Source organism: Dipodomys spectabilis, unplaced genomic scaffold, assembly GCF_019054845.1.
Source record: "Dipodomys spectabilis isolate Male_0828 unplaced genomic scaffold, ASM1905484v1 ptg000065l, whole genome shotgun sequence".
In the NCBI taxonomy this organism is placed as follows: Eukaryota; Metazoa; Chordata; class Mammalia; order Rodentia; family Heteromyidae; genus Dipodomys; species Dipodomys spectabilis.
The window spans coordinates 1,938,504-1,954,854 of NW_024870742.1; positions in this window are offsets into that span (position 1 = coordinate 1,938,504).

The following is a 16,351-nucleotide window of genomic DNA, read 5'->3' on the forward strand; positions in this document are numbered from 1 at the left end:
ATAATTTTTGTCTCAATAAAACAAACCAAATTACAAGAAAGGAATACACAGTTGGAAGTTTGGGCTAATTTTGTCATTATGATTTGAGAAGTCAAATTTCCTATTCAAATGCAACTGATATATAATCCTCAGTTGTGTTTTAATCTCTCTTCATTACAGAACATTCTTAGATGCAAAATAGCTCATGATTCCCATCCAAAATTTGAAAAAGTAAGTAAGCATCATTCTGTTGGATGCCAAAGAAATGATGAAGGTTTACAAAATTTAAGCCCGGAGAAATAGCACAGCTCGTCTAATGTAGGACTTTGTGGACCTTGCAAAATTAGAATTTAGATTCAAAATAAATAGATTTTTTTGTAATTCCATATTCCATTGGATACTATAAAATTCTTTTTAAGTAGAGGTTTTAACTGACAAATTCACAAATGATTCTGGCATTCTCTTTACCTAGAATATTCTTTCAAGAGAGTTATAATCAGAACTTAGTTAATAGATCATTCCAACAGTTCATGTATAAAATGATAATGTGAATAATTTAGACAGAGTTGCCAACAAATGGATGATATTAATTTATAAATTTAGAAAAAGCATTTTTGAGGGTTTGGTATAACATGGTATGAAGAGAATAATGGTGTGACATCTTCTTTCTTCTACTTATATGTTACACAGGAAGCAATTTCCTTAGTTATGTGCCTCTGTATACAATGAGAAAAAATGCTAGGTTTGGGTTCATTTTTATTTTATTTTTTGGGGGGGGAGTCAGGTCGTGAGGCCTGAACTCTGGGCCTCGGTGCTGTCCCTCATCTCTCCAGCTCAAGGCTAGCGCTCTACGACTTGAGCCACAGCGCATCTTCTGGCTTTATTTCCTTTTGCCTATGTGGTGCTGAGGAATCGAACCCAGGGCCTCATGCATGCAAGGCAAGCGCTCTACCACTGAGCCAACTTCCCAGCCCAATTTTTGTTTTTGTTTTATTGGTTTGACCTAGGGCTTGAACTCTGGGCCTTGACACTGTCTCTGAGCTCAAGGCTCCTTCTCTACCACTTCAACCTCAGTGCCACTTGTGTCTGGCTTTTTCTGAGAAGTTTATTGGAGATAAGACTCTAAGGGATCTTCCTGCCTGGATGGGCTTTGAACCATAATCTTCTTAACTTAGTATCCTCAATATCTATGATAGTTAAAAAATATAAATATTAATAATATTTGCAAGAGTTCTGATCTCAAGAATACCACAGGGGGAAAATTGATTCAACTGAGTTTATTGTGGTGTTCTTTGCAGAACAAGGAGGGCATCACAATACCAGAGGTGCAGTATTTTTTCACAGTAAAGATAAGCTATTCATGATGTGAAATAACCGAATTTTAAGGTGCACCTTACAAGTTGGAAACTGTTGGGCTAGGATGACTTTATGGCATAAAGCTGGGGAATGCTTACCCTTGAAGAATTATTACAGATGCTCCATAGTTTTATCTTCTATAAGAATGTGGCTATTTTTCTGTTGACTTCTCAATCTCTAATACTCCATTGGAAACTGCATCTATTGCAGAATTATATAACATGAAAACAAGTACCGTTTTGAATCTCTCAGGTATGGAAAGTTCAGAATTTGAAAATGAGTAGTTATTAGTCATAGGAATTTTGAACAACACATATATTCTGTTCTAACAACTTATTTAATTTTAAAAGTTATGGGTTTCCATAGAATTAAATTGTTTTTGGTTTTATGTGTGTGAAAGTGTTAAATTTATTTTTTCCAAAATATACAAGTATATTGTGAAAATATTGTCTAGTTGGATAACATTCAAGTTGACGACCTTCTGATAAAGAAAGGGTAATTAAATCAAATTAGATGCCAAATAGTATTGATTTTTAAAATTTTACTATATAAAGAATAATATTAACTATACGAATATAGTGAAATTTTATTTTATGCAGCTTATTTTTTAAATTTAATTTTATTGTCAAAGTGATGTACAGTTGGGTTACAATAATTGTAAGGTAGTGAATATATAACTTTTCCAACTTGTTACCCCCTCCCTCACTTTTCTCACAGTTTTCCTTCACCTATGTACCCCTCACAAGTTGTAATGTATATTTCCAACGTATTGTCTTGTGAGTATTGCTAATGCATTTTTTTGGCCTTTGTCATTTGTGTCACCATTGTGATGTTCCTCTTCCCTTCCCTAATGAAGGTAAATGTATACACAATACACAGGGTACCAAAATCAAATACAGCAAGGGATAAATCAAAGGGGAAAAATCAAAGAAAATAGAAATCACATAATACATAAAAACCAACAACCGCAAATAAAAATCTCTGATTCCATATCTTGGAGTTCATTTTGTTCAACATCAGCTTATGTGGTCATATATATGCATAACAAAGCCACTGGAAAATAATAGTTGCATGGACACTATATCGTGAAAACAACGTGTTAACTGTTTTTGATGGTAAAGGTGGAATTAGGATTGGTGAATTCACGGTTTTGATATAGGAATTTCAAAAGAGTTTTAAAAATATGACACTTAAATTTTAATTGTTCAAACTTTTAAACAACATAGCCTATTAAGAAAATTTAAAATTGCCTAGGAAAATAGGCTTTCATGCAAAAAATCCATGGATAATTAGTGGAGAGGGAGCAATGTGAGTGAAGATGGCTCATTTTCACACTAAACAAACAAACCTCAGAAACCTTGCTGTAAATCCTGTAGCTTCCCTTGAAAACTGTCCTTACCCAGGAAATATTCTCTCACTGTGTGAAACAAGGTTATAGTGCAATTTAATTCAAATTTCTTTAAAAAGAGACATCAAAATTTGTGAATTGACCTTTAATTACCAAACAGTAATTCTCTGAAAAAGATAATTTGGGTCAAAATATTTAGGGAGAAAGTGCCCTCCACAATGAAAAAAGGTATTGGGTTTACACTTTTTGTTTGTAATACTTTCCACAATGTCTTTGCACTGAAGCACTGAAACACAGAAAAAAAATCTGATTGGATACTTCAAACCAGTGATTTCACATTTCTAAGTGGCTCACAAATATAAATCCTTATTAAAATGAGATAGTGAAGACATCTCTTATTACATAAGCCAAAAAGTTTTGGGTTCAGAAAAGAACTGAGCACATGGAAAAAGTAAGAAAACAGTGTTCTTAGAAGCCCTAGCTGAGCAAATTGGCTTCAGCAGTGGAGGGAGGCCAAAACTTTTTGATATAGATTGTAATATTTTTGCTACCTAAAGTGATTTTACAGAGCCGATTTGGCTCACTACAATGCAGAACTGATTTAATGAAGACATGAAAATAAATCCCACATCCAAAGGAGGAAACTTAAAAGAGTTTTAAAGGAGAAACCATGAAGATGTAGCAGTGGGGGAGGCCTTAGAGTCCTTCAGCTTCACTACACTTGGAGCCAAGAAGCTGTGATTAATTGGAAATCAGGCAAGAGCTAAGAGGAGGACATAGAAGTAGGACATAGAAGCATTGTCCTTTGTAACAGACATTGTCTTCCAAAGTATGGGTGATTTAACTTTATTCTCTTCCATATATCTTGTTGAGCAAATGCAAGATTAAGAGAAAAATAATCTATTGAAATAATTTTGCAAAGAATAACTTCACTCTTCCTGATGTGGTATCTAAGGAGAGTCTTAAGAGAGAAGATAAAAGTGGAGTATTATGCAGTTTCCTCTAAGCGTCTTGTTAGCAAAATATATCTTTGAGGTTAGAAGTGATTGAACCAAAAAATGGTGGAGTACTTATGTTTGTGGGCACTTTAGACACAAGAAGACTTTCTTTCTTTCTTTCTTTCTTTCTTTCTTTCTTTCTTTCTTTCTTTCTTTCTTTCTTTCTTTCTTTCTTTCTTTCTTTCTTTCTTTTTTTTCTTTCTTTCTTTCTTTCTTTCTTTCTTTCTTTCTTTCTTTCTTTCTTTCTTTCTTTCTTTCTTTCTTTCTTTCTTTCTTCCTTTCTTTTTTTTTTCGGGTCTGGTCGTGGGACCTGAACTCTGGGCTTGGGCGCTGTCCCTCAGCTCTTCAACTCAAGGCTAGCGCTCTACCACTTGAGCCACAATGCCACTTCCGGTTTTTTTCTTTTTGCTTATGTGGTGCTGAGGAATCGAACTCAGGGCCTCAAGCATGCAAGGCAAGCGCTCCACCACTGAGCCACTTCCCAGCCCGACACAAGAAGACTTTCAAGGTAAAAGAAAAAAGAAAAATGGATATCCAAATATTTGTGATCACAGTTTCTTGGACTGGTTTTTTTGTAGACAAAGTTTTACATTACAGTTTGTCCTGATTAACATCAATGTTGTTTTTTTATGGCAACCAAATGCAGGGGTGAAGTTTAATGGACTCCCTTGAACAAGTAAACCGCATGATAAAAAAAAAATGGCAAATAATATTTAGTGAATTACTTTCACCAATTACTTTTCCAGAACAAAGAAGGAAATATATAACTCAAAATCAATTGACTTAAAAGTATGAAGAAAGAGTAGTGAAGAGAGATGAAAGAAAACATAGAGAATTGTTTTCTCTCCAGCCGAGTAATGGGTTCTTGATCTTTTCTCTTGCATTCTATCTTCACAAGCTATCAAGTGTGGCTCAGGACTGGAGTATCCAGTTCAGACAGAGGGAACTCGCAGAAGGAACATAACATTTGCAGCATATATTGGTGATTTATAACCTGAGACAATCTATTTAAATCTGTTCAAATTTCTCCCCTACCCCAAACTGCCCTCTTTGAATAGTTTTGTTTGCTTTTCCCAAGACAGCCCTTCATTAACTGCTTAAAATTTTGAGAGGTTATATTCATACTCTCTAGAGATTGCTGTTTGGTTGTAATTTTTGTGTGTTTTTTCACTGAATTTCAAAAGGTTGTGCAAGTGTGTTAAAATTAAATATGTCCATCTAATTGTCCAATGCTCCTGGATCAGTTTCACTCCTTCTATCATTGTCAACCAACTCCCTCTCCAAGATTTATTTCATTTTTACCACTTCCTTTATCACATGTGTATATTGAAATTCTAGCTGTATTTGCCCCTTTTTCCATTTTTCATTCATTCTATGTATTTACTATTATTCCTCTCTGGCTTCAACTTCCTGATAGTCATTCTGTTAAACTGTCTGTTAATAGTTTGAAAGGTTTATATACATTCCATGGAGTTTCAATCCTGCATATACTTGAACTTATGTCAGCTTATATTTCCATAATTCATTCATCTGCAATAATAATTTGCAAGACTGGAGGCGTGAAGCACCTAGACATGATGTAATTCTCATCCATTTGGAAGATTAATCTTTAGTCAACAAGAAAGTTTAAAAATGGTTTAGAATGTATTCCAAATTACCAATTTTTACAAATGGCTTTGTACAATGGTGTGTGATTATTTTATTTTACATGGGTTAATATTTTCTACTACATTTAAGTTTCAGAAAAAAAGAAAATTAAAATTTATTATTATAGAGGAATATGATAAAAATAGAAGACAGGTTTTATGTTTTTCACATCTCTGACGAGTACCCATATTCAAGACTTACTATGTTAGACAGATAGGGAAAACATAAAATAACATATGATAAGGCAACTATTTGTGACTTTTTAAAATGTACCTTATTAAATGATGAAATTTACTTTATTAGCTAACGTTTGGGTTTGAAATATGGGAGGCTGATATATTTAACAAATTTTGAAAGGCACCTAATGAATAACACAAATGATGGGTGGTACTATTTCTACAGTTTAATGAATGGTTGAACTTGTTTGGCATTAGTGCTGGGTAAGCAAATCAATACTATTGTAACTCTATTGCCACTAAGTATCATCTATTTGTCAAATGTTGTTTTGGCGAATGTGATTTTTTTGGGGGGTAGGTCGTGGGGCTTTAATTCTGGGCTTGGGCACTGTCCCTGTGCTCTTCAGCTCAAGCCGAGCACTCTACCACTTGAGCCACAGTGCCACTTCTGATATTTGAGTGGTTTATTGCAGATAAGAGTCTAACGGACTTTCCTGCCCGGGCTGGCTTTGAACCGTGATCCTCAGATCTCAGCCTCCTGAGTATTTAGGATTACATTTGTGAGCCACTAGCGCCTGGTTTGCGAATTTGATTTTTCAAAGATTACTTGAAAAAGAATACACTTTCAGGAGATTAAATATTTTGAGAATGACATTTTTATACCACAGAACCAAGTTTTACTGAAGTACCTGTGTATTTTTTTATTGTGAAAATACTGTACAGAGGGGTTACAATTACATGGGCAAGATAATGAGTACATTTCTTATCAAGCATTGTAGCTTCCTCCTTTGTTTTCCCTTCCCATTCCTTTGCATCCTCCCCCTGCCCCCTATCCCGATCCTCCCCGCCCCCCCGCACCAAAGTTGTAAACTTTGTTTTTGACATGGCAACTTGTATATCTCATAGTGTTATTAAGCACTAAGGATCTTCTCAATTAATGTTTTTTTTTTAATTACATTTGACCTCTAAGTCAAGTTTTCCTGGCCTTTATAGACAAATTGTGGATCTATCCTTCCAAGAGCTATTTTTCTGGCCCATTTATGCTGGACTGAAATCGTTCATTAATCATTAGGGGAGGGGTATTAAAAATAATCTTGTGACACTTTGTGATCTTGTTCACTCATATGGGCTGGTCATCTGTAAATTGAAAGTTTGAATCGCAGTACTTTCTCTTAGATTTTGTGATCTCGTCCTTCATTTTAAGTTGACTTGCATTTGACTATTGCTTACTGCTAATTCCTGCTTCTTAAGGAATTCATTAATATATATATATATATATATATATATATATATATATTATAAAACAATGTTGAATTCAAAATATATCTAGGAAAGAATGAAATACATTATGGATATTATGCAAACACAGAATATAGAATATTTTAAAATATACTTTTTTCAGACAAGAACCAGAAATATCTTTAGTTTCTATAACACTCATTTCAACAGATAAGATCAAATTATTTCTGATTAAAAAATCACAAAATCTGCAGAAATCATTATAGATGTACACAAACAACTCAAATACATTTTGACATCAAAGTCAGGCAATTCACTTGTAAAAATTCCACGGAATTTTTACAGTAAGATATTGCTGTTATTTGGATTGTGAAAATATTTTATATGGACACAAAGAATGGACTGGCATTTTGATGTTTAAGAAACATAACTGATATCTTAGCTATGCTAAATAATGCTGCAATAAACATAGTTGTTCTGGTAGCTTTAGTATGGTCTTGTTTGATGCCCCTAAGTAGATGAATGGATTAAGAAAATAGAAGTCTATGGAATGGAATTTTATGCCTCCCTCAGAAAGAATGACATTGCCCCATTTGTTAGAAAATGGAAAGACTTGGAAAACAATATATTAAGTGAAGTAAGCCAGGCCCAAAGAAACATAGATCCCATGGTTTCCCATATTTGCAATAACTACTATATGTCTGAGACAAGCAGAAATGGTCAGATAAGTTGATGTTAGGCGAAATGAACCCCAAGATAAAGATTCAATTTTTTTTCTTTCTTGCAATTGTTTCTAACATATTTATAAGATGATTTCTTTGTTGCCTTGTATGTCCCTCCACCACCGTATAACCCCTGCTTTATTTGTATTTGATGATGGTATGATTTGTGGAGGGGAAGGGAAAAAACAAATTATTTAAATAGGGATACAGGTTGACCCATTGCAACAATGAGATGTACAAGACGTCATGTAGAAAACCGAACTTTACAACTTTGGCTGGGGAGAAGGGGTAGGGAGGGTGGAGGGGAGTGGGGGGGATATGAGAAGGTATGGGAAGGGGAAATAAAGGAGGAGGCAACAATGCTTGATAAGAAATGTACTCATTACCTTGCCCATGTAATTTTAACCCCTCTGTATGGTGTTTTCACAGTAAAATAATAAAATTCAACAAAAAAAAGATAAAAGAAAAGAAACTTAACCTAAACATTACAACTTAATAGAACAATTTGTACAGCCTTCCACAACTTCAAAGAGGTAGTGATACATACTTATCCTTTTGGTATTATCAAAGGCAGTTTCTTGCAAGATGTTCTTCAGACCTGGTTTGATATAATGGTTCAACAGAAGGAGATCCACTGTATCTTTGCTATCTATATTCCCAGCAGCAAGATGCAAGGGAGTCAAGGGGCGTTTAGTTTGGGCATTTGTATCTGCATCATGATGAAGTAAGAAAGACGCCACACTGGTATTATTCCACGAGTAAGCACTGCGCAGGGGTGTTCAGCCATTAACAATTATTGCATGAATATCTGCTGCTTGAGCCACCAACTCATGGACAATGTCTAAGTGTCCACTGTAGGCTTCCCGATGAAGAGGGGTATATTCATTGTCATCCCTAGTATTCACATGAGTAGCTTTTATGGAAAGTAGTCACCACACTCTAGTAAGCCGATTATTTTCAGCAGCCCAAAGAAGAAATTTTCTTGGATCCTACTCCATTTTTTTTCTTGCAATTGATAAGATTTCTCACTTTTTCATTTTGTTACTCATCTTCATCAGAATTGCCTAACTAGGGACTTTCACTGCCAGTGGGAATAAGGTGTCCATGTATTTCCCCAATAGTTCATATTGGGAAAAATACAATGAATTTTCTGCATCTGTTTTTTTTTCATGATGATTTATTTTCTCTTTTTACATTTTTATTATTCTAAGTCATTCTAACTAGAAAGTAGGGAATTGATGGAGAGCAGAGGAAAGATGTTCCTCCTTATTCAAAGGTACAGACTGAAAATAAGGATCAGTGTTGTCTTCATGTGCAACTTCTTCCAGGAATGAGAAAATAGAAGGTGGCTCAGTGGTAGAGTGCTTGCCTTGCATTTCTGAGCAACGGCAGGTCATGTCCACTTTGTAGCCTTGTCATGCAGACCCATGGTACAAAGAAAAAGACGTAATACCACAGCCCTCTGAAGTTCGCCACTTTTTGTGGTATCCTACTTTTTTTTCTTCCTGCAAATCCTCAGGGCCTAGGATCCCAGGATCAGCTATGGGTCCAGAGACTTCACCACAGTCTAGGGTGATGGAAGCTGAGTCAGAGTTGCCACAACCTAAGTTCAAGCCCCGTGGTTGGCAAAATAAAGAATAAATAAAACAATTAATTAATTATTTAACTAAATTAAAAAGAAATAACGCTCTTTCATTTGGAATTTCTGCCAGTTTCCTTCCTAAGCCTGGGATTTGAACTCAGGGTCTTGGTAAATCTGTAGCAATGTGAGGGAAGGTGCAGAGTTACCACTACTTGAGTTCAAACCCCGTGCCAAGCCAAAAATTAAAAAAAAAGTCACTGAACTCGGCAGGGGGAGTAGTTGTGGAGATGGGAGGGAAGGGATGGTAGGGGGAAAACAAAAAAAAGAGGAGGCAACAATGCTCAATAGGAAATGAGCTCATTACCTTGCTCATGTAACTGTGAACCCTCTGTACAACATTTTTGCAATAAAAATGTACAAAAAAAGAAACAATGTAGTGCTCAGAGAAGCACTTTGGGGTAAGGTAAGGATGCCTGAAAAGCTGTACAAAATTCTACACTGCTTTTTTTTAAATGCTCTGTATGGAACTGAATGAACATAACTGCTTTCATTAAAAAAATTAAGCCACTGTCTTGGAACTGGGGCCAGTATTTCTGTAATTGCTGTGATTTGATCTCACCCTCCAGGTAACTCTTTTGCACCATAGGTGAAGGCGAAGCTTACTGTCTTTGAGGAAAACAAATTCAGGCTAGAGTTCTGAGGGCCCAAATGAACACCTTGCAATGGAAAAAAATATTTCTATACATGTGTAATATATGATATATACTTACATATGTATGTTTATTACATATTATTTTTTATTATTTATTTTGTATTTTATTTTTTATTTGATTCATTTATTTATTGTTTATTGTATTTAGTATTATTATACACACAATATTTAGTACATGTTTTACATCTATTATAAAATGATTCACAATAATTTAGGACATTGACTCATTTTCATTTATACTTTATTAAGTGTTGAAACATGATACATAATTAAATGGAAGCATTTGTTACAGTCTTCACATGTTTAGAGTCTCTCCCACAGATGAGCTTTGTCTTCTTCATCTTTGGACACCTTCCTATAGGGATTTCTTTAGATGATTTATAATCAGAGGCCTTTTCTTGAGAATAGGCAAGTTGAGGGATAAAACTGTAAGGGTGGGGCTAGAAATGTGACAGTGGTAAGGAGCTCGCTCAGCATGCATGAATGCCATGGTTTGAATCCTCAGTGCCACATACTCAGAAAAACCCAGAAGCTGTGGAGTGGCTCAAGTGGTAGAGCTCTAGTCTTGAGAAAATAAGCTCAGAGAGAGTGCCCAGGTCCTAAGATCAAGCCCCAGGACTTTCAAAAATAATAGGCCAGATTCTGGTGGCTCACATCTGGAAAACTAGCTTCTCAGGAGACTGGGAGCTGAAGACCACAGTTCAAAGAAAGGCTAAGCAAGGAAAGCCTGTTAGACCCTTATCTCCAATGAACCACCAAAAGACACTGTGGCTCATGTGGTACTGTTTGCCTTGAGCTGAAGGGCTCAGGGACATTACCCTGGCTTGAGTTCGAGACACACAACTGGAAAAAACTGAGGGTTAATCAAAGTACTTTTCCTATTTGCCAATTAAGAGAACATTCTCTGGAAAATGAATGCTGATGTATACCAGAATTGGAGTCAGAGCTCAAGGTTCAAGTTTAGTAGATCCATATACCCAGCCTCTGAGACTCTAGCCTTATAACCTTGTGTGCTACAGGGTTCTGAATGGTCCAATGTTGAAAGGGTTAATATGCTCCCCAAACCCTTTGTGATAAGCAGTTGACTTGTACTGAAAATGTCATTACAGTTGTGAACCTAGCAAAGAATCAGTAGCTCACGCCCATCACCCTATCTTAGGAGGCTGAGGTCTCAGGATCACAGGGTAAAGTCAGCCAGAGTAGGAAAGTCTATGACACTCTGACTTCCACTTCTGAAACCTCAGATGTTCAAGAGCTTCCTGGGTTTCCCTTGGTGATGAGAAGTTACTTGCACTCTAAATGTTCTTAGAATTCTCAAGCTGTAGAAGCAGGAAAGAAACATTATTGACCCATCCTGGGTTCAAATGAAGTTCTCAGGGTCCAAGCACTAGCCCTGTTAGCAGGAAGAACTCCATTGTATCACTGTATATGAAGGACAGAAAATAGTTGCAAAAGCCAGGCTAGGTGAAGAGACCAAGGCCTGCAGGATTAGGAGGCAGAATGTACACACTCAACAGGAAAGTGAGCTGCAAAACCACTTCATTCATTCCAGGCACAACCAGCAACGGGCAGGGGAGGGGAACTTCAAACATTTGTTAGAGGTACACCAGGGTCAGGCTTTTCTCAACCTCTTAAAACAATGACTGATTAACCTTCCTCCCTCAGGTTAAGGCAGCCTCAGGCTATCTTTAGGTTACCAATAGAGAGACAGTTTAGTGGGGGAGAGGGGAGGAACAGAGTAGAAAAATCCTGCTTTTTGGTCTTAGGAAGTGGGTTCTTGACTCTCCATCTGTCAGATTTGAAGGCCCTTCTTCTACCTCGGTGAATCCATTCTCCTTCCTTCATTCTGCAAATCATTAATGCCAATCCCCAGTCCAAGGAGAAGCAGGGCCGTTTCTCTTCTCTCTCCAAGCACCTGGCTCTCCCCTCTTGGCTCTGGGGCCCTCAGCTGCCTGAGAAGTGGGAGAGAGACAGTCTTCCTACTCTGTGGTTATGTGAATGCGATACTGGTATACTGGCACACTGCCGAAGGCCTCATGACTGCTAATTGTTCCCTTCTTCCCTCTTGACGTCCAAGACCAGATTCATCTATCATCTTTGTATCTATCTATCTATCTATCTATCTATCTATCTATCTATCTATCTATCTATCTATCTATCTATCTATCTATCTATCTATCTATCTATCTATCTATCTCTCTATCTATCTACCCACTCACCTACCTACCTACCTAACTATGCCAGTTCTCGGTTGAACTCAAGGCCTGGGCACTATCTGTAGCACTCTATTACTTGAGCCACAGCACCAATTCTGTCTTTTTCTGTGTATGTGCTACTGAGGAATCGAACCCAGGGCTTCTTGCATGCTAGGCAAGCAGTCTCTCACTAATCCACATTCCCAGCCCCCTCATCTTTTTATTAATTGTATTTTGTACATATGTAGTCTGCCGTTTTTCGTCCCCAAGTTAATTTTTGTGAATACCAGTTACTTCTAAGAAACCTGATCTTGTCTTCCCTTGCCTGATTTGTGATTGTTCCTGTGTTGGCCTCATAGTAAAATGTAAATAAACCCTGCTGAGAGCCTAAGTGTGCATCATATAAGGACACAGGCCTGGTACCCTGGAAGAGAAAAGTGATGGGCCTGAAATGAAGATTATGATGCAGTTTGTGCAACAGGCATCTCTGAAAAATAAATCAGTAAATAAAAGCAGAAGCATTGCATATGGTCTGTTTGCACTCAGGGAGGTAATACAAACATAAGTACGTAAGGCACGGATACATAACTTGGCCTTCTCTCTTTGAATTTTTTGTGGTCATCCCAGGGCTTAAACGCAGGGCCTTATGCAATCCTGAGTTGTGTTACTCAATGCTGAGGCTCTACCACTGCCACAGCTCCACTTCCAGCCATCTGGTAGATAAAAATTGGACATAAGCACCTCTCAGGCTTTCCTGCCTGCTCTGGCCAGTATCTCCTGCTTAGCTTTCTCTCTCAAAGCTGGAGCTCTACCCTCTGGGCCACTGCTCCACTTCTGGTTTTCTGGTGGTTTATTGGAGAAAGAGGCTCACAACTTCCTGCTCAGGCTGGCTTTGGACGGCGATCTCCTGAGGAGGATTCAAGCAACTTTCCTCAGGGATTCGCTGAGGAACCGCTCCTCACAAACCGTTAGTCTAAATCTCGAGAGGTACTAGAGAAAAACAGAAACAGGAAGATGTTTCTAGTGTGTTCTAGATACTTAAGTTCGGAAACACTCATAATTATTAGGTCATTTTATAGGCAAAAGGAGCAGTGCAGACTGCATGAGGATCGTTCCAGCTTTCGATCCACTCATCCTGAGACAGTAAATTTACTGCAGCTCAATACTAAGTGACTGAACTGGCATGTCCTGTGGACATTTGCTCCCAAATCCTGTAACACTCATTTCTCACTTTTGACTGCAAACCTGTGACCAAAGGAGAAGATGATGAGAGAAAATCGTTTTCAGAGAAAGCAGCTATAAAGAACTTGGGTAGTTTACTTATAAATTCAAACCAATGGAATGACCCTGTTAAGAAGTCAGCTTGTCCAGAGTAAAACATGAAGAAGGAAAGAAAGGGAAGTGCCAGTGGCTGCTGACTCTAATCTCAGCTCTGAGGAGGCTGAGATGTAGAGAACCTTAGTTTGAATCCAGCCAGTATTAGAAAGTCCATGACACTGTTATTTCTAAGAGATCCGAGAAAAGCCCAGATGTGTGGCTGCGACTGAAGGTTAATGCATTACCTGAGCAAAAGCAGCTCAGGGACAATGCCTACGCTCATAATCCAACCCCAGGACCTGCCCCCCCGCACAAAGGGCCTGTACCTCCATGTCTTTGTGTGTGTATGGATGTTCCTTTAGGTGTAGTTCCAGAGTAGTTATAATGAACAGCACCAAACTAGGAAATTTGTTTTAATACAATGATTTCATAGCATAGAGAGTGCTTTTGAAACAGTGCATGTTCAGGGACTCCCCTTACTGTTCCCAGTGTAGCCTGAGGGTTTCTCCCCACCCCATGCTGTGGTAAGAAGTCTCAGTCATTGTCTGAACAGGCAAACAAAAAAGGCCTTACCCCTGTACAGCCGTGAAACAACTCTATCTGGACCAATTAGTGAGGATGAGTTTGGTAGGCTCTGAAGGCCAGGAGAAAAAGGCCTCTTTGTACCCCAAGCTATCTCTCTCCCTAGTTCTCTGTTTTGACAGGATGCCTTCAATTGTGTAACCTCCCTTGGCAGGCCAAGTTCCCTGCACTTATCCTGCCATTGTGAGACTATATTCCGGTGTTCAGATACAGTGCTCAATATAATTCAGGAGTTCTTCTGGCCAAAAACTAGGATATTGAACCTAATGAAATGTTTAATTGCAGGCGATGATGGGCCTATGATACCTTTCCTAGGTTTCTGGAAGCTTGGGATATCCAAGCACATATCGCATATCAGAAAGATTCGTGTCATCTAGGGCTGGTGAAGCTCATCATGTTTTGAAACATTTGACCTCTCCTTGTTGGGCCCTAGGTGGCTAGGTTTTGGGTTCAACACAGGGCCTGGGTGCTGAACATGAGCTCAATGCAGAAGCCCAGTGCTTTACCATTCTGTGTCTCAGTTTCACTTCTGGTCTGTGTGTGTGTGTGTGTGTGTGTGTGTGTGTGTGTGTGTGTGTGTGTGTTTGTCCCTGTGTGTGGATGCATACACCAGTCCTGGATCTTGAACTCAGCACTGTACCTTGTTTTTCTTGAACAAGGATAACTCTCTCCCACTTGAACCACAGAGCTATTTCAGGCTTTTTTCTGGTGATGTCGTCCTGAGAAATCAAGCCCAAGGTTTCATATATGCAAAGCACTCTACCCCAAGGCACATTCCCAGTCCTCTACTTCAGATTTGTTAGTTTGTTTCTGCTCTTTTGTTGTTGTTGGTTGTAGGAGATGATGTATGGGCCTGCGTGCTGTCCCTGAGTTCTTCAGCTCAAGTCTGGTGCTCTACCACTTGAGCCACAGAGCCACTTCAGTTTTTCTGGTGGCCCATTGGAGCTAAGTGTCTCAAGGACTTTCCTGCCCCAGACTAGCTTTGAACCATGATCCTCAGATCTCATCCTCCTGAGTAGCTAGTATGACAGGCATGAGCCAAAAGTACCAAGCTTCCACTTCAGGTTTCTTAGTGGTCAATTGGAAATAATAGTCTCATAGGACTTTTTGTGTCTGGGATAGTTTGGAACCCAGATCCTCAGATCTCAGCTTCCTAAGAAGGCAGCTATCGACCCCCTAGGTCATGGCACTCTGCTGTAAGGGGGTCTGTGGTTCCACATGTTGGAGTGGTAGCCATGTGCCCAAGAGGTAATGGTCAGAGCCTAGGCCCTGAGTTCAAGGTCTTCAGGAGACAAGTCTCTAGTCTTCAGTAATATATAATTTTGTCCCTGCCATGGAGACATATCTGAGCTCAAATCTCTTGTCTGCATAATCATCCTCTCAGTATGTAGCTCTTACAAGGACCCAATGAAAGAATGCATCGTGAGAAGGACACAGCACATGGCACTTTTCGCATGACTCAGCACACAGCATCCTGTGAAAGACTCAGAACACAGCACCCAATGCAGGACTCAGCATACTGCACCCTGTGAAAGACTCTGCACATAGTTCCCTGTGCAAGACTCAGCACAGAGCAACCTATGAAGGACTCAGTACTTAGCTCTATTCCACAAGCTGTCATTAGAATTAGGGAAATATTTGAAATGTACTGTGACATTATGAATATTGTGACATCACATTGCTAGATGTAATGACTGTTGTGTCACATTGTCACATCACAAATCTGTTCTGACTTCATCACATTTGTGCCAACAAATGCCTTTGGAATCCTCACAATCACATTCTAAAATGATATACTCATTGTGAGTTAATGACAATTGAGGTCTGGCATGCCATTGTCACATCAGCAATCTACTGCGACATCACAAAGGTATTTTGAACTCATCACTATTATGGCATCATCAACTAATTGTCACATAACACTCTTATGACATAATTTGACATCATATTGCAATTGTGATATTATTGTACCATCATACTTTTACAAATTTATTATGCCCTCATCACATCTTAGAAAATGCATGGCCTTTGGGATATCAAGATCTTTCTATGAACGTGTTTCATTGTGAACTTGTAGAAATTGAAATTTGAAATAAGATGTGACATTACAAACTAGTTTTGACATCACTAACCCATTTTTATATCATTAACATTTTGAAAACTCAAACCTGTTAGGAATTTTAGCACTTTTAACAAAAACACATGGCCTTTGTGTCATCACAGTTCATTTGTGTATGTCATTATGATTTCATTCTCATATCCTCACTATCAACTAATGACAATTAAGATCTGACATGCCATTTTGACATCACAAACCCTTTGTGACATCAACACCAATTTGACATCAGACTGTCGTTATGACACCATCAGCTCATGGTGACATCACCAAGCTACAGTGACATCATAGCATTGCCATTTTGCTGTCATAGACACATTGTGAATGTATATCCTGTGGTTTCATAATATTTCAAATGTGGCATATCAGTTGATATCAGAAA